At 47.9% G+C, this 18,445-nt stretch overlaps 1 protein-coding gene and 1 long non-coding RNA gene across 13 annotated transcripts in view; one reads left to right on the top strand and one right to left on the bottom strand.

Moving 5' to 3' along the window:
- The window catches only part of Fam107b (family with sequence similarity 107, member B), a 206,108-nt gene that overhangs the window by 176,586 nt on the left and 11,077 nt on the right, over positions 1 to 18,445 (top strand). The window contains exon 2 of one of the 12 annotated variants that reach the window (XM_087591381.1): positions 5,228 to 5,420. The gene's annotated coding sequence lies outside the window, so the exon portion shown is untranslated. 12 annotated transcript variants of the gene reach the window in all.
- LOC148000292 (uncharacterized) lies at positions 15,524 to 18,163 on the bottom strand. Its single transcript, XR_015641880.1, has 2 exons — positions 17,772 to 18,163; positions 15,524 to 16,779 (listed from the first exon to the last, which is right to left on the bottom strand). It is a non-coding gene; the product is annotated as an uncharacterized LOC148000292 (long non-coding RNA).

The raw sequence follows: 18,445 nt of genomic DNA, 5'->3' as shown, positions 1-18,445 counted from the left end.
ACACACACACACACACACACACACACAGAGAGAGAGAGAGAGAGAGAGAGAGAGAGAGAGAGAGAGAGAGAGTGTTTCACAGATAGAATTACTGTTTTGGCATTAAACAGATGTTAGTGCTGGGCTCGGTGGTCTTGACCTCAGCACTGGGAAAGCTGGGACTAGAGGACATTGAGTTTCAGGGCAGCTTGGCCTACAGAGTGAGTTGGAGAGGTCCGTTTGGACTTCATGACAGCCTGTGTTATGAAAACAGGCAGCAGAAGCGCTGGGCAGGACTGCCTGGCAGCTCGCTTGTCACGCCTCTGAAGGCATGGAAACTTCCAGAGGAGCGGCCATTGCTGAACATCTTCCCGAATGGCAGATGATTGTCTGCAGGGATCCTGATGTCACTGCCATCAGCTCCACGGTACAGCCTTTAAACAACCCCCTCTCTGACAGAGTGGTCCCAGAGCAGCCTTAGCTGTGTGTACATCAGGGAGGGGTGACACTTGATGGGCGATGGAGAGCGAGTGGCTAAGAGAGTTTTGTCGTTTTGCTTCCATCTATTAAGAAGTTTCCAGAAGCAGTGTCAGACGTTTACTGACAAAGAAAAGAACAGATCCAGTAAATCAAATGTTCAAAATAACTTTTAAGTTATCTTAAGATATAGAGTGATTTAACTGATAACGCACATTTATTTTTTAAAAAGTATGTATTAGTTTAAGTGTATGTGTTTGTGTCCCTGTGTGTGCATGTGTGACGTGCCTCTGAAGTCACACCTTAAACTCTGGATCCTCTTGCTTCCCCTGCTTGGCTGGCAGGGCAGCCATTTGCCCCTGCCTGGCTCTGCCCTTCATGTTTAGCTAAGTGAAGTGGGACCATCTTCTGAGCTCCAGGTGGGTCCTCCGTCATGGAATCAGTTTAGTAGGTCGCGGTGAGCTTTCGGAAGCTGAATCGATGGACATGTCAGAATGCACACCAGGGAGTGGACTCATGAATGAGACAGGGCCTTTTGGAACCTTAACCTTGTCTAGTTGTAGGGTCTGCGCATGTCACCGTGTCAAATGGTTTATACACAGAAACATTTGAAAGCCACTAATGTGGGCTATTGTAGGTTTACCTGAGTATTTCAGGGTGAGGCTGATTATGCACGGGGGTGGGGGGTGGGGAGGAGTGCTCATTACTGTGTCTGTCTTAGCTCTTATCCAAGCTGACGGAGTGGGCTGGGGAGCGCTCTTTAGAATGTAAGACTTTGGTGCTTATAGTGGCGTTGTTTTCCTGGGTCTCCTCCCTTCTCTGTTTCCCACTAAGATCTTTCCAGGCATTGGGAGCCACATTCAGCTGAGCCCATTGTCACATGCAACATGACACATGGAGGAGGTGACCACTCATACTGTAATTTCCAAATTTAAGTGTATTTTCTTTTCTGTAAGGTTGTCACTTTTCTTTTCTCTTCACTAAATATAAGGGTCCCAAATCCTTCATGATAGAACCATGCTGTGTGTCCCAAAAGCAGGTGTCTTAGGGGTGTGCATGCGTGTGTGTGTGTGTGTGTGTGTGTGTGTGTATGTGTGTGCGTGCTCTCACAGAAGTGGACAGTAATGGAAGGCAGACTAATTCTGCAGGGTCAAATAAGAGAAACTAGTATCCCTTCTACCAAGAAGGCTTTGAAAGGTGGGGACTTTGGAGACTGGTGGTAGCTGACAGGTAGAAACGAGAGCTGCTGTTGAACTGACAGGTCAGTCAAGTCAGGGTTAAACTGGTTATTACTTCAATACTGAACGTTCATAGGTGAAATTGTTTGTTTTTGCATTCGTTCATTCATTCCTTCCTCTCTTCCTTCCTTTTGGCAGGGTCTGACCTAGGCTGGCCTTCAGTTTATGGTCCCCCCCTCCCTTCCCCTCCCATTCCTCCTTTTCTTCTTCTCTGTGGGGCTGAGGGTAGAACTTCTGGCCTCCTGCAGGAGGCAGGCGGTGCCAGCCCTGATGACTTTTTAACGTGCACTCTTGTGTTTAGTTTCTCACTACACACTGAGGTGTAACATTGTTCTCTCATATGCTTGAGATATTACTCGGTATCATATTTATAAGATTGCAAACCAGAATTTATTTCCAGGTTTTGTTCTTTGACTTGCCTTGAGAAACACTTTTTAAAAGAATTGTCTCATTTTTTCCTCTGACCTTTTTGCTACATTTTTACTTTTAGCATTTGCCCTCTTTAAGAAAGTAGAATAATTTTTTTCACATCAGGTTTTCTTTTCCCACAAGGGAAGTCATGATACATGTGCCCTTTGTTAGAGAATTATTTTATAATTGTCCATCCGGAAGCAATTCACGAGTTCCTTAATAGCCAGCTGTAGTAGAGGACAAGTTTGTGTTATGACTGGGCTGACGTGTCATTTGTCCGTGTCCTTCTTTACTTAGTCACCAGTCGTCCCTATGTGTGTGTATTTTAAAACAGGTTCCGTTAAACGTAAGCCCCGCCTCTCGTAACGCGAACTGAGAGGAGTCGGAGCTGAGGGGAAGTCTCCGGGTGCTGACTTATTGGGTAATGAACCCTGTGGCAGCAAAAGAAATGGAAACATGCGTGACTTGGGCGGCTGCAGGGAGGGCGATGGATTTTCCATTGCATTAGGGAGGGCACGGGTGCAGCTTCCACTCTCTACTCGGTCATTGCTCTTGAGAAGGTTTGTCTCAGGAGGACATGTCTGGCTGTAGTTGAAGTTGGTGTTGGCTGCAGTGTTAGACAGTCAGGTTGGTGGTTGCACCATACGTTGCAGGAGTGAGCAAGCTGATGGGATGTGTTGGTCCCAATCCCCAGTAATCAGTGTGGGCCACAGTCTCAGGGGTGGGAGGTTGGTGTTCTCACTCGTGGGAGGGGTGTGAGGGCGGAGGACGGAAGCGTCTTAGCTACTGTTCTGCGGCTGTGAAAGACCATGACCGAGGCAATGCTTCTAAACGAAAGAATTTAATTGCGGGCTTGCTTTACAGCGTCAGAAGTTAGTCTGTCATCATCAGGGGAAGAGTGTGCCAGCACACAGGCAGAAGTCGCTGAGAGGTCTACATCCTGATGTGTAGGCTGGGGCCGGAAGGGGGCCTGGGCCTGGCTTAGGCTGTGGAAACCCCACAGCGTAGGTGTGGTCTTGTTGGGGGAAGTATTTGCATTCTGGCGATCTGATCGCAGTTGTTTGTTTACGTGGTGAGTATGGTTACTCACTGAGCTGCCTCAGTCTGAATTTTGAAATTTTTGTTGTTGTTTTTTTTTAAATCCAATTTTGGGGATAGAATTTGGGTACTTAAGTATTCTAGGCAAGATTCTATCACCAAGCCAGAAACCCCAGTGCTGGAGTGTTTTCTAGACCAGGGAGCATCCTTCGGATTCCCCAAAGGGTAAAGGTCATTGTACTTTGCAGACATCACGGCACCTGAGGTCTAGTCAGCCTATTTCTAGGCTCTCAACTGTCTGTGTTCCTTGTTTGCCAGGAAGGCAGTTGCCGATTGCCTCATTCTGATTTGCAAAGTTACCTGTGTTAGCCCATGGATGGAGAGCCCATGGCTTACATGTGGCCCCTCTAAGTGTGAATAGGCTTCAGGGTTGGGGTGTGTAGGGGGTTGGTGGCCCAGGCCACTGTTTATAGGAAAGCAGTAGTCTTGGGCACTGAGGTGCTCTTGTCTTTGGGGTTTGTTTGTTTGTTTGTTTGTTTGTTTGTTTGTTTTTTGTGGCTCCTCGAGGCAGCTTATGGGAAAATGGGCAACCAGAAGGCCTGTGTCTCAGGAAGACACACCTGCAAAGGGAGTTGAAGTAATGTGCACTCATTCTGAGGAAGTTAGGGTTGGAGGAGTTGACACCTCTGCCGTGTTCCTGTGCCCACACTGACTACATGTGTGCTTACATCTGGACGCCTGCCAAACCTCCTTCCTGTCCTTCTTACTGACCCCAGCTTTTGCTATGGGTGCTGTGGGCTCTAAATACTTAGCAGTGTCTATTGCTCCCAGTTCCCTTTGGAGAAGGCTGGAGCTGAGGCCCTGAGCTAAGAGAAGGGAAGAAGGGGTCAGAAGAGGCCCAGAGGCCTTCCTTGCCAGGAGGCTGCCATGCCCATGAAGACAGTTGAACTTAGTATGTGTTGGTTGTCCAGCCACCAGCAGGAACTTGACAGACTGGATGGCTTGCCCAGCAGGTGTTTCTAGTCTTCAGTTCTAGAAGACTGCGATTAAGACACAGGCTGTGTGGCTCTCACTGTGGCTTACTCTTATTTCTGTATCCTCTCATGGTGTGGTGTGATGTGAGGAGACAGGGACCCAGCAAACCTCGCATCTCTATTTAATGGAATGGTTTGTTTTTAAGTCTGTGTCTTACTGTCTCTGCTCGGGAATGCAGGGTCCACCAAGGCCAGAGGAATCCCATCCCTTTGGATTAGGGTTGCAGGTGGCTGGAAACTACCTACCTGTGTGGTGAGAACTGAACCAGGTTCTTTGCAAGAACAGTACATACATGCTCAACCCCTGAGCTGTTCCTACAGCTCTTTGTTCTGTATAAAGACACTAATCCTGTCATAAGCCTCATGGTTCCTTTAAACCTACTTACCTTCCAAAGAACTCAACTTCACATGCTCTCTCTCTGAGGGTGGATTATAGGCTTAGCTATTTTGAATTTTGGGGGGAGCATAATTCATAACTGTATGTAGATGAGGCTGGGTTAGTTTTCTACCTGACCGTCATTGCTGTCCCCTCTCCACAGCTGGTATGCTGGGCTCGCATTGTATCCAGGTTGGTCACATAAACTGTTTGGACACTGAGAAAAAACAAACAAAACTCAGGGGATCCTGAGAGTGCCCTCCCTGCAGGTGAAGAGCCAGTGTGAGGCTTTTCCGGCCTCTCTTGCCTTCCTCCTGTGTCTACAGAGTGTGGTGGAGGCAGGGTTGGGCATTGAGAGCTCAGGACGCCTATAAACTCTGAGGCAGCCTGGTCTTAAGGTCAGCATTTTAGCATCAGCTAAAAGGAAGCTCTTTTGGCTTCTGAGCCTTGTAGGCATGCTATTAACACCCCAGGGCAGCTCACTGGGAGACTCTAGAGGGGGAACACTTCCTCTTCCTGGCGCTAACAGGAACCAGGAGGTTGTCTGAAGACCTTGTTTCTAAGCCTCCCTATAGTCCCACCCATAGGGCCCACACTGTTGTCTCACTTTAGATTTCTTTGGTGTGTTTCTCTCAGCCCCTGGACACTGAGAACCCTGTCTTGCTCACCTCCAGGTCTTCAGGGTCTGCCTCACAGCCAGTGTTTAGGAGAGGAGCATGAAGATGATTAAAACTTGGGCAAGCTCCCTAGTTCTGGCCTTGCTGCTGGCTCTGTTGTTTTTTCCTTTGTCCCTTGCTGCTGAAGTCCTTCCTAACAAAGTGGCAACTTGTTGTTCACAGAGAAACCCATGAGGTAGTCTGCAGAGAGGTAAGTGGGAAAACAGACTTTAATTAGATGCATCTGAGCAGTGTAAATAGCCGTTCCCAGGGGTTTAGTTAGAGACAGCATCCTCCAAAGATGCAGACAAAGATATATCCCTGACTCTACATTGTAGAAACAGAAATAAGGGCTACTTGTTGTACATTCTCTTAACTATGGAACATTTTAAGACATCCAGAAAAACACATAATTGCAACCATCGTTTCTCACATGTAAATTTCCTCTTGCTAATTATGAGAAATGAACCTTTGGATGTTGAGTACATGTATGAAGGAAGAAAACATTCCTCTGCGGGACACACACTGTGGTTGGGACGAGACTTGGGACATGGTAGAATATGTGGCTGTTGTTTTGCCAGGAAGGACACAGACAGCAGAGGGGGCAAGTTTGGGATTAGGTTCCGGGCCTTTCATTCAAGGCTTTCTGCAACTTTTTACTCCTAACTTACTGAGCTGAAAATATGTGCCACACCATAAGCAGAAGCCCTCAGGGACACTTGGGGACTTCTGGAGGGGTGGTCTCCTTGGGCTTTCATTAGCAGGGCCAGTCTGACCAGAGGAACCTGGGTCGTTTTGGAAGGGCAGAGCTGGTCTCCTGCTGTGCTGTGTGGTGTGGTCTGTGCTGTGCTGTGCTGTGCTGTGCTGTGCTGTGTGGTCTGAAGGAGCCACTTGGGACCTGGGCTCTTGGGATCTAGGCTGGATTTGATGGCAAAAACACCTTCGTGACATTTATGGGGGAAGTGGAGACTGAGTTTACTCAGGGAGGAGATGGAAGTGTGGCTTGTGCCCTGCTTTTGTACCTTCCTCAGGTTCTGGCGATGTTCTGGGGTCAAGCATCCTGAAACCTTTTTTTTTTTTTTCTTCCCTGGGTGTCAGTGAAGCTGATTCTCCCCGCAGCCCCTTCCTCAAATGCATTATATACATTTTGACTGAATGCTGATGCTTTTGAAAAGGTAGGTATCAGGAGGTCAGATGTAAAATAGGGATGGATTTGTCACGCGATGGCGCCTGAGAGATCAGTGACTGTGCACACCATAGTTACTCAACTTCCAGGGGAAAGGTGGGGGATGACTGCTGACCTTCCACAGCCTTAAAATTGGGTGGCTTCTGGAAGCATGCAGAGTTGTCATGCTGCTATCAAAGTGAACCTCTCATTTAAGTAGATTTCCAATTATTGATCGTGATAATGGTGGTATTAGTTACAATGCCAGAATAACTCCAAATCAGGAGAAATAGATTTGGAAAACTTGAGAGAGCAATTGGGCGTGAGTGGGGTGGTGTGGTGTGGTGAGGTGGAGTGTGAGCTCGGAGCTGACCTTGGGCGTCAGCTCTGTGGGCCTCAGTTTCCCCTTCTGTGACATCAGGGAAGCAGTCCAGGGCACTCTGCAAAGGTTCAGCCATTAGGTCTTTTGAAGGTTGAGCCTCATGTTTGAATCACGTTGGTCAGCTGAGCCCAGTCATGATTTCTCTGCATTAGTTCAGCTCTTCAAAACAGGAGTGTGTGAGGCCTTGGAAGTGAGCCCAGCAGGAAATTTCTTCAGGTCTGTAATTTCCTTCCACTCGGGAATGATGGGGTCCGGTCCGCCCTCTCCAGTCCATTCCCTGTGAGGTCCATTCCTGGGAGTAATGGTGGAGGTGCCAGGGAAAGCCTCCTTAATCAGGAGTTTGAGGCAGCGGGGCGGGGTGACTTCTGAGTCCCTTTCCCTCCCACCTTGACTTCTGGGAATGCAGCTTGGCATGGCATAAATGTTTAATTGCATTAATGTTCAGATGAAAGGATCATATAGAAAGCAGAAGAATCAAAATAAATGGTTAAAATGTGCTAGACTTCGAGGCTTGTGGACAGGGGTTCCTGGCCGGCCATTGCACCATGGCAGATATCAGAGATACCTTACTGTGCATCTGGTGTTTAAGTTGTTAATGATATGGGCTGGGATTTAATAATGGGCGCTTACCTCTAACCTCTCTGTGTAGTCCTCAAAGGTGCCGATTGGTGTGCGTGCCCATCTGGACATGTTGCAGTGGGGATGCTGGCACTAGTGGATATTAATGGCTTCATAACTGAGTACTGACAATAAACTAGAAAGGAGATGACGCCTCGTGCGTCTCAGTTAGGGTAAAAAGCACAGAGCAGGTTTCCAATGCCAGTTACAGCGAGAGGCACTATTATGCAGTGTGTGTGGCTGTGTAACCACTGTTACTCACTAACTTGATAGGCTGATTCCCAAGCTCCACTGGGCCTCAGTTTCCTCGTGTGAACAAAGATTACATTATTATCCCTCAGAGGCTGTGAGGCACACAGCCCACAAGATGAAATGCAGACCATTGGGCATGTCCCCAGAAATTCTGATTCTGATTGTGTCGGACAGTCCTGTGGTGCTGCTGCTGCTGCTCTGGGGGCTTAGACCACTGCAGATCTCTGTGTGGAGCCTTCCTGCTCACAGATGAACTCAAAACAAAGGGCATCCTAGTTTGGTGTTTTTCCTCCACTGAATGCATCATGAATATTTTCCCATTCATTATTTTTTCCAATGATAATCTAATTTTATGCTGTATTACAGTCATTATTATTTAAATATAATTTCTACTGTTTCAATATTTTAGATCAGGCTGGAATCAATATTTTTGTTTATGTTTAAGATTTTATTCCTGTGATGTGCATGGAAGTGTGTATGTGGGGGCGGGGTCTGTCTGTGTGAGTGCAGGTTCTCACAGAAGCCAGAAGAGGGCGTCAGAGCCCCTGAGCTGGAGTTAAAGGCAGTTATGAGCGAGAAGGTATTTTCATTTTCTCCTTCTCAAGTACTCTGCCAGAGCAGTATGTGCTCTTTTAAGCCATCTCTCCACCCTCCCAAGGTCAATATTCTTATCTGAACACTTTTTTTTTTTTTTTGGTTCTTTTTTTCGGAGCTGGGGACCGAACCCAGGGCCTTGCGCTTCCTAGGTAAGCGCTCTACCACTGAGCTAAATCCCCAGCCCCTTATCTGAACACTTTTATCAACATCTGTTATTTCTCTAGAACTGGGATTACCCAGTTTAAGAATGTTAATGCCTTTTGCTCCATGTTGCCAATGACTCTTCTCCAAAATAACTTATAAGAGTAAACTTTCTAAATACCAGGGAATGAGGAGGGGAGGTTTGTTTGCTTATTTGTTTTAATGTGTCTGGGATTGGGGGAAGGGGCAAGAATACCATGCAGTTTTGGAGAAGGTGAATACAAGGAGAGCCGGGGAGCAGTACGCAGGCTAATCTGTACTTTGTGTGCAGAACAGTTTTTAGGGTACAAACTTGGAGGAAAGCCATATGCTGCAATATATACTGTATATATACTGTAACATACTATAACATACAGGTGACTGTGCAAAGAAGGGTAAACACTGGCCAGCTTTTCTTACATACATAGCAATGGTCTCTGTCTTGCTTCAGCGGAAAGCTGAGGAATGAGATGATGAGGTGTTCATGGGAGCGTGTTCTGGATGATTTATTACTTATTTATGTGTGCAAGACTGTCTCTATGCATGTGTGTACATGGGTGCAGTACCCACAGAGCCCAGAACACAGGTGGTTGTGAGCCATTCAGTGTGGATGTTGGGAACTGAACTTGGTCCTCTGGATGAGCAGTACCTGCTGTAAACTGCTGAGCCATCTCTCCACCACACTTATCTCTGTTCTTAAAACTGTTTCCGGTCTAATCTTTAGGAGGCCCTGAATTGGTGTTTGGATTTACCAAAGCGTGGCCTGTTCTCTGCTCTCTTTGGCCCTCTCTAGCCCTGGGACACATGCTTGACTCTTCTAGACAGACTTGGTGGGAGGGCAGACAGGTGAGGAAAACTTAAACCCAGTCAGAAGGCCGCCTCAGTGTGGGTCTGTAGGAGATGGGTGCTAAGGAGCAGGGCCCAGCAGAGTGGAGGCCTTCCTGGGGCCTCTGAGGAGCTGAGGAGAGCACCCTCTACTGGATGTCAGGTCCTCTGCAGCCCTCAGCCCTAAGCCAGGCTGGCTGAGATCAGTGGCTAAGCTCAGCTCCTCTTCCATCAAAACGCTTGGCTCTCCAAGGCCCTGCAAGTCACCTGGCTGAGGTTTCCCTCTGTAAGGTTTCCCTCTGTACACGTAAGTGCATTTGGTTATTCATTTGTTTGCTTTGCAATGGTGGAGATCAAGCCCAAGGCTCCTCATGCACGCCAAACAAGGGCCTTACATTGAGTCATAGCCCCAGCCAACTGATTATTCTCAGTTGAACTTCACCACGTAAACAAGTGAAGTTCATGGCTTTTTCTCTTTCTCTCTCTCTCTCTCTCTCTCTCTCTCTCTCTCTCTCTCTCTCTCATCAGTGTGTTGGAGGGTGTCTGTGTGTATGCACATGCTATGGGCCCTTGTGGAGGTCAGACAACTATGGAGGTCAGGTAACAGTTCCCAGGATGTTTTCTCCTTCCACTGTGGGTCCTGGGCGCTGAGCTCAGGTCGGCTAGGCTTATCTGGCAAGTGCTCTTACTTGGTGGGCCACCTCCCAGGTCCTGTTCCTTTCTTCCTCCTCCTTCTCCTCCTCAGTCTTCTCTTAATTTGTGGAATCAAAGAGCCTACCTTGGACTGGAGTTGGATGCTCCCCGTTTTCTTGCTGAGGGTCCTGAGTTCTTCCACCGAGGTGGCAGGACTGAGGCGGGCACAGCTGGTACAGACAGCAGAGCCGAGAGCCAGCCTGGCTCGTCACTTCTTGGCCTGGGGTCATGGGCTAGTATCAGGTCTGCCTGCAGTGTCTGCTCACAGGGCCTCGCTGCTGGGCCTCTCCTAGAGAGGCCAGGCTCAGAGGTGGCCCTTTTCCCTGTGTGGTTCACTAATACTTCTGAGTAATCTTGGACACCTTACACCTTTTACCACTGGGTGATGCTCTTAGACCAGAGTGCTGTACCAGAGGAACCCAGGGCCCTTGAACCTCAGGAGAAAGGGAAACTCTTCAATCTAAAGTGCACCCTGGCCATCTCTCAGACGTGGTAGGTATTACTTAACAGTCTGAAGCAATTTTTAAGGACAGTGAGTATGGGGTGATCAATTATTAACAGGATCATTAATTAGGCAGCCTTTCAGTTGCTTGGAGGTTTATTTGGATTAATGTGCTGCTTATTAACTAGCTACTAATTACTTCAGGGGACATCTATATGAACTGATTATTCTAGTACTTCTTTTGCACCTGACACAAATCTGCGTTATCCATTGGTGGCCAAAAGCTCGGCGGTGACTTGCACATACGAATGCATGTCACGTGCTCCTTTGGCAGTCAGAAGACAGTGTGAGGCAGTTGTTTCTGCCCTTCCCTCATGTCCCAGGGCTGGCAACACATGCCTTTTCTGCTGACCCATTCTTGTGTGTGTGGACTTTCAGTGAGAATTTTATTGAACCATCTTAAGAGGAAGCAGAGCTGTTACTTGGGAAAATGAACATGGGTTTCCCTGCACAGATCTATAGCAAATAGACCTCGTGCCAAGCACTTGAAAGCAAATTAGAGACGGACTCTAATTCTCAAAGCCTGTGTTCACCTGCCCTCCTTGATTCCCAGCTTCTTATATAAACCCAAGGCTCACCGTCTAGGCTTGGCATGAACGGTGCCTGGTCACATTCAGCTGAACAACTTGTGACTGAAATTCTCATGAGAAGGAATGTGAAAGAGTCAGACTGCTTCTTTTCTGGCTTAATAAGAGGGATGAGAAAAGTTGAGAATTTTAGGATCCTGAGAGAAGTATTTGCTGTGTTCTGTGGGGACAGAAACAAGTGACATTGGCAGAGTCAGCGGAGACAGAATGGAGTGAGGTTAGTGACTCTGGGACAGACTCTGATTCCTCGGTGTGTGCATTAACCAGTTAGCACATTGTTGTAATGACCCTTGGTGTCACATGCTGTTCAGGGCTGTGGAAAGCCGTGTGAAGTAAGACCAGAGGCACAGCAGGTCTCATGAGACTCAACCAAGGGCACAAGTAGTTGACAGCCCCAGATTTCTAATAGACGGTGTCATAGTGTGGCTGCTTTGTCTGGCATTGTGCTTGAAGTGGGAAGGAGTGAGGGAAGTGACCGGAGGTCTCTTTCTGCTGTGCTGTTAGAATCCATCCTTGCAGGGACACACCAGAGATGGTGTGGAAAGTTAGCTCCCAGGGCAGAGGACTGTCTAAGTGTTGAATCCTTGGGAACAGAAGAGCACTGGGCTGAATCTTACCTACCAGCTCAGATGAGAGGGAACTACCCCATTAGGAATGCTGTGTTGTTTACAGACGAGGGAAGCATTAAGCGAGGTCTTTGCAAGGCGCATGGAGTTTTTAATTGTACCAGAGGATGGGATTATATGTGGGAGGAAAACAAGAAGAAGGGTGTGTATGTGTGTTGGGGGGATGTGTGTGTGTGTGTGTGTGTGTGTGTGTGTGTCTGGTGTGGTGTGTGTATGTGGTGTGTGTATGTGGTGTATGTGTGTGGTGTGGTGTGAGTATGTGGTGTGTGTGTGGTGTGGTGTGTGTATGTGGTGTGTGTGTGGTGTGTGGTGTGTGTGTGTGGTGTATGTGTGTGGTGTGGTGTGAGTATGTGGTGTGTGTGTGTGGTGTGTGTGTGTGGTGTGGTGTGTGTATATGGTCTGTGTATGTGGTGTGTGTGTGTGTGTGCGTGTGTGTAGTGTGTGGATGTGGTGTGTGTGTGTGGTGTGGTGTGTGTGTGTGGTGTATGTGTGTGGTGTGGTGTGAGTATGTGGTGTGTGTGTGTGTGTGTGTGTGTGTGTGTGTGTGTGTGCGTGCGTGTGTAGTGTGCACTGTTGAGTAGAATGCTGCTGTGGGAGAGCTGGACCCTGGGATTCAGAGGTCTGGCTGAGGATCCGTCTGTGGAAAATGTGGGAAGGAGACCAGTCAGCTGTGCACGCTCTCCTCAGGTGACGGAGATGCTTTGCTTCTGGGCTTTTGATCTAACAAAGGAGGATGGCCAGGAGAGATGGAGCTCTGAGAGGAGCTGGAGGTAAAACTTGGGATGAGAAGGGAGGAGGGAATGATGCCCCTGGCAGTGGGGAGGATGGGTTTCAAATGCAGTGGTGGAGAAGAATCCAGGGGGGATTGCTTTTTCGGGAGGCTTGGAGAGACTCCGCCCGAGACAGGGGTGCAACAAGGAAGCTAGAAGAACCCAGGATGGGTTCTACCAATGGAAGGCTGGTGTGGATGGGGGCACAGTGGACGTCAGCTTTAGCCTGGGTTTACGAGGGTGATTGCTGCTGCAGTGACAGCTCGTAGGGGAGGTTTGGCTGGCCTGTGGCTCCTGAGTCTGGGTAGAGATGAGATGAGGTGTGACTGCACAGTTAGTCCTGAGGTGAGTGCTGAAGCCCATAGCTGGCATTTTAGAGTCCAAGCTAGAAAAGATGGTGATCTTTAGGCGTCCTTTAGACATGGCTCATATTGCAGTGGGAGGGAGAGTTTGCATCGTCTTCAGATGCCATTGTGGGGGCTAGGGTATAGGGCTCTAGACCTGTCCTTGGACACCATTGTCACTGAGGGCTAAGAAGCAATAAAGAGCTTTGGTGCAGACCCCAGACCCTGGCTTTCAAGTGCAGCAGATGGAGAAGAGCTTCACACTGGAGAACAGGCTGAGGAGAGCGCTACCCTAGGACCCTCGCCAGAGGCCAGCGAGTCCTGAGGAGGTCTCTTGATGTGGTAGGGGTGGGAGCTGGAATACGTGCAGTGTTACTGAGCAGCGGAAGACCCACGTCGTCTTTAGTGATGCATTTCCTGTCTTTGGCTGCCTGTGGATCACACTCCTCATGGATGGACCTTGAGGGCCATGATTACAGGACCTTTTGTGGGAGAGAAACTCTGATTGGCCAGAGATCACAACCAGCCCTCAGAGGACAACTGAGGGGGAGGATGTGTCTTAGGCTTTCTAATGCTGTGATGAAACACCATGACCAAAAAGCAAGTTGGGGAGAAAAGGGTTTGTTTGAATTACAATTCCAAATTGTTACTTACTATTGAAGGGAGTCTGGACAGGAGCTCAAACAGGGTAGAACCTGGAGGTTAGAGCTGATGCAGAAGAGGGTGCTGCTTACTGGCTTGCTTCCCCTAGCCTGCTTTCTTATAGAACCCAGGACCAGGCCAGGGATGGCTCCACCCACAGTGGGCTGGGTCCTCCCCCTTGACCACTAGTTGAGAAAATGCCCCACAGCTAGATCTCATGGAGGCATTTCCTCAAGGGAGGCTCCTTCCTCTCTGATGACTCTAGCTTGTGTCAAGTTGACACACAAAACCGGCCAGTACAGGACGTTTGCTAAGGCTTTTCCGTTCATGATATTTTCTCTAGAGTCCTCAGATTCAGCCATTTGCTGGCCTAATCCCAATGGGTTCTTGGGGTTGGAACCCAGACTGTTGTTAGGACCCCGGGTGGTACTAAGCAGGTACTTGGCTCTGGCTTCTGTCTTCATCACACTGTGCTATGTGTTTCCACATCTGCGTGTGGGCTGTTTGTCTGGTCGCCTTGCTCAGCTCTCGCATAGATGTGCTAGTGTTTGCCAGGGCCAAGGCTTTCTCTCACTGACATGCAGACTGCAAAGAGTTAGATAGTATTGTAGCCCATCAGGGCGTTCTAAACTCTGCTCTGAGTCACCTAAACATTGTCTCTCATAGCCTGCCATGTGGGGAATTTGTTTGTATGTACATATGTATGTATGGATGAATGTATGCATGCATGCTTGCATAAATGTATGTATGTATGTATGTATGTATGAATGTGTGTATGTATGAATGAATGTGTGTATGTATGAATGAATGTATGTATGAATGTATGTATGTATATATGAATGTGTGTATGTATGAATGTATGAATGTGTGTATGTATGAATGTATGTGTGAATGTATGCATGTATGTATGTATGTATGTATGTACATATGTATTTTGTGATCCTGCCCATGGAACCAAGGGCTTCTGTAGGCAAGCTTCCTGCCTCCGAGCCACACTCCAGCCCAACACTGGTGTCTTTATTTTCCTCTAAAGTTGTCTGAATATCCATCCACCTTCCTTTCTAAATTGGCTTATTCAATAATTGTCTTTTACTTTGGCTTTGCTTGTGGTTGGCCAATTTTAGACAGGGCTTGTTTTTGGCAGTGTCGGCTGTTGTGTGGCGAGAAGGTAGGGGGAATACAGCAGCATCATGTTCTTCTGATGAAGCCACAGTGTGATCTAGGGTACTACACAGACACACTGTCTTGCTGAGTCTCTGCTTCCACTGTTCGCCTTCCTTAAGCCACGGAATAGTCTTGAATGGCTTGTGATGAATTGGTAGTATACATTCACAGTAACCCCGACACTCGATCTCACACACAGGCCTAGTGATCTTTCTGTCTGATGTCAGCAGCAAGGAGTGCAGACTTGTAAACTGTTATAGTGACCTTATCTGCTTATGCCCTTTGCTTATCTGCTTATGCCCTTTGCAGAGGGTTTCATGGAGCATTATACAAACAGCGCCTCTGTGAGGATCTCCCCTCATTTCTGTTTGTCTTTTTGGAGTTCCATCAACTGGTCCCACAAGATGTGTGGGAGAGGAAGCTGCAAACGTGGGCTGGGTGGACTTGTCTCTACTTTCTCACTTTCTGTCCCTTCTCTTTCACCCTTCTGTGCCAAGACTAGAAAAAAATGAGCAGGAGCCGTTGGTTGGGTTCATGCATAGTAACACTGTTTCTGTCAGACTTGTAGGATACAGTCCTCATCCATGGCTAGCACCTCCGTTATGGAGAGGTGGATGGTAAACTGGTGTGTTGGGGCATGGGTGGGCACTGCTGGCAGTAGGTGGGTTCCACAGGACTTCTCATGCTTAGAACAGGCCACAGCGATTGAATTGCTGGCTCTGATTTCCAGTTAGAGAGTTGAGATGCAGGGTAAGCCATTTACACCAAACCACATAACTGGTGAATCACTTAAGCAAGGGTCTATCCAGAATCACTGGTCCTCAGGCCAGCTCTTTGTCACTGTGTGCATACATGGATGGTCATGTGATGCATGCTTTATGTAACATTCAGTGGTACCTTATGGAAAGTGTATAAAGGAGACAGGCATTGGGCTGGAAGCAGAATAAAAATGCGCCAAGTTGCAGTGTGACATTAACATGTATCCATTTTATTCTGTTAAGGCTAGACAGGATTACTGTGCCTTCATTTCTAATGAGATGCGAGGCCAAATTCTCCTAGCATTGTAACAACCAAGTGGTTCTTAGTTGATAGTCTCAGTAGCAGTGTTATATAAACCGGATCTATTATGCCTACGGAGAAGGGCATGCACCAGAAAGTCTCGTATGATGAGTCATCAGTGAGTACCTGTGTAACCAAAGCTGGTATTAGCACATGGGACATCATACCCCAGAATCCTCCCTGCCTTATCTTCCCTTCACCATCTACTCCTAAGATAACATCATCATCCCGATATCAAACAAGGGGTGGTTTGACTGTCATGTACATAAACTAGACACCCAGGTACTACCGCCACCTGGTTGGCCCGGACACTGGTCCAGTTTATTGTGGCTGTTGGTATGTGCTCTGACTTCTGGGTCTTTCTGGTTCCTCTTCGTTGCGCCTTCATCTTTTCCCATCGTCTAAATATAAAATTCCTTGTCTAAAAATACATTCGGTGGGGGAAGGGGGCTGAAAAAAACTGATGAGAAAATGAGTTTGGATATTTTCCCAAGAATGTCATTATGTGGCACTTGGACAGCAACATATTTGGGAGCAAATCAGTTGAGATTTCATCGTTGTTTTAAATGGGCCACTTGGGGATCCTAGGGTCTCCTCGAGCAGCAGTAGGGCTTGGCAGAGTATGAAGAAGTAACCCTGCTGTGTCTATGCAGATAATCCCGCAGGGGCGCCTTTCCCCAAGCTTTCTCATAGCAGATTTGTGTTCACAGAGGGTCCTCCAAGCATTTGTCAAATGCCTTTGGGTATCAGATGATGGCTCCTGGTCAAAGACTGAGTTTTTAGGTTCATCTCAAGGCCAGGCTGTCCAAGACACTGGCAGATGAGGCCAGTTCCGCTGGAGAGAGTCTTGCACTAACTCGTTTTCCTGTCTGTCTGGGAATCCGGGGGCAGAGGGAGGGGATCCAAGAAGCGCCTTCCAGTTTTCAGGCTGACCCAGGCCTGGGTTTGCCAGCCTGCCATCTTAAGCATTTTGGATATCTCAGTGTTCCTAGCCTTTGCCAGAATCTTCTACAGCCAGTTTGAGGAATAGGTTCTTGGAAAGAATGTCTTGAAATACTTGTGGGAGTAGTCACTGCCGTTCAGAAGTTCAGTTGTTGGGGTTGATTGGACTCTGCTGTGTGTGTGGCTGCATCTGGGATATGCATTGCCACGGAGCAGGTAACTCTGTAAGACAGGATTTAAGACCTAATGCCTCTGGATAGAATTGGGTTTTTTTATTTAGGCAAATGAAAATTGGCATAATCTCTAAATTCGAGTGTTTCAACCACAAAAGGTTAGTTTCTTGCATTTTATTTATGTACAGATGTGCACAGGTGTGCACAGAACCACAAAGAACCAGAATAGTGTGATGGCGAGGCTCTGCCAGAACACGCGTGTCCTCTTGGCTTGTGGGGAGAGTTTGTAGTGGGAAACGTTGTTCAACCCAGGAAAATACCGTCTGGAGCCACCGAGTACAGGGTGCAACCTGGATAATGTGATCTGTAGACCCTTTAACCCCTGCCACAAGTGCCTTGTGACTGTAGCTTTGCTGGTCTTAGGACTATGGGATGCTGGGCTGGGAAAGTGCCCAGTAGTTAAAAATGCTTAATGTCAAGCACAAGGACCCCAGTGTGAACCCTAGCACCCATAGAAAATGTTGGGCATAACGGAGTGCACCACAGGACTGGGGAGGCAGGGATGGGGTGGTGGTAGGATGGGGCAGTGGTGGGATGGGGTGGCAGCAGTGGCAGCAGTAGTGGTGGTGGTTATTGTAATGGTGGTGTGGAGTTCTGTGTGCTCATGAGAAATCCTGTGTCAAAATACAAGGTGGAAGCTCCTAAGGAATGACCCTCGAATTTGTTCTCTGCCCTCCTCACATAAGTGTCTCTGTGTCTCTCTCTCTCTCTCTCTCTCTCTCTCTCTCTCTCTCTCTCTCTCTCTCTCTCTCTCTCTCTCTCTCTCTCATACACACACACACACACAGACCACGAACAGGTATGCCTTCCTCTGCATCCATATGTACTTAGTCAGTGTTACCAGTGAGGAAGGAAAACTGTCTTCTTATTCATTTGAATTCCTAGTTAGAAGATGGCCAAAAGAAGATGGATGCCTCCAGATGAAATAGGTGTTGGTGTTAGCTTAGCTCGGCCAGCACCACCTTCACCTTAAGTACTCACCCACGCACGGCTGAGAGAGGATGCACACTGCTTTCACAGGACGGCAGTTGGGGGACTGAGACCTCCACTCAGTTGTATTTCTCCTTAATTGAGCCAGCGCTGATTTTTCTTCTCGTGACTTGATGTTTGATAAAAAACAAAACAGCAGCAGCAACAGCATGCTTCATGATCCATTGGTCACTAGCGTCAATGTAATGAGAATGTCTTGAGTTAATTTCAAGAAGAGGTACTTGATGTAAGGATAATACCCCCGTTACTTCTAGACTTTTCTGCCACATCCGCCTTCTTGGTTGTTTGATGCTCAGTGAAGAACCAACCCCCCTGGCCTCCCATCCTACTTTGAGTCTAAGGCCTAGGAAGTGACTGGCTCGGGGGCTCCCTCTTCTGGCAGCTAACCCCTGCCTTGGTTAAGTCTTTTAAGTAATCTCCATGGAACTGGAACGCTGTAGAACCCTAGGCTGAAGAGAGGGAGGAGACTCAGTCTTGTGAAGGGGTGAAGTGTTACCTGTAGATTCTGATGCACACCACAGAGGGGAGGTGACTCTGTAGTTGTTGAGGCCAGGGTTTAATTAGTCAGGAGGTTAGGACGAGCTTCCTGAGAGGCTTGGCCATGTATCTGCAGCTGATTCGGCTTGGTGTAAGGATCGGTGGGTGGAATAGAAAGGGGCCATCAT

Source organism: Rattus norvegicus, chromosome 17 (genome assembly GCF_021556685.1).
Source record: "Rattus norvegicus strain SHRSP/BbbUtx chromosome 17, alternate assembly SHRSP_T2T, whole genome shotgun sequence".
In the NCBI taxonomy this organism is placed as follows: Eukaryota; Metazoa; Chordata; class Mammalia; order Rodentia; family Muridae; genus Rattus; species Rattus norvegicus.
Note: the sequence above shows the minus strand (reverse complement) of the source record. Positions and strands in the feature narration are given on the sequence as shown.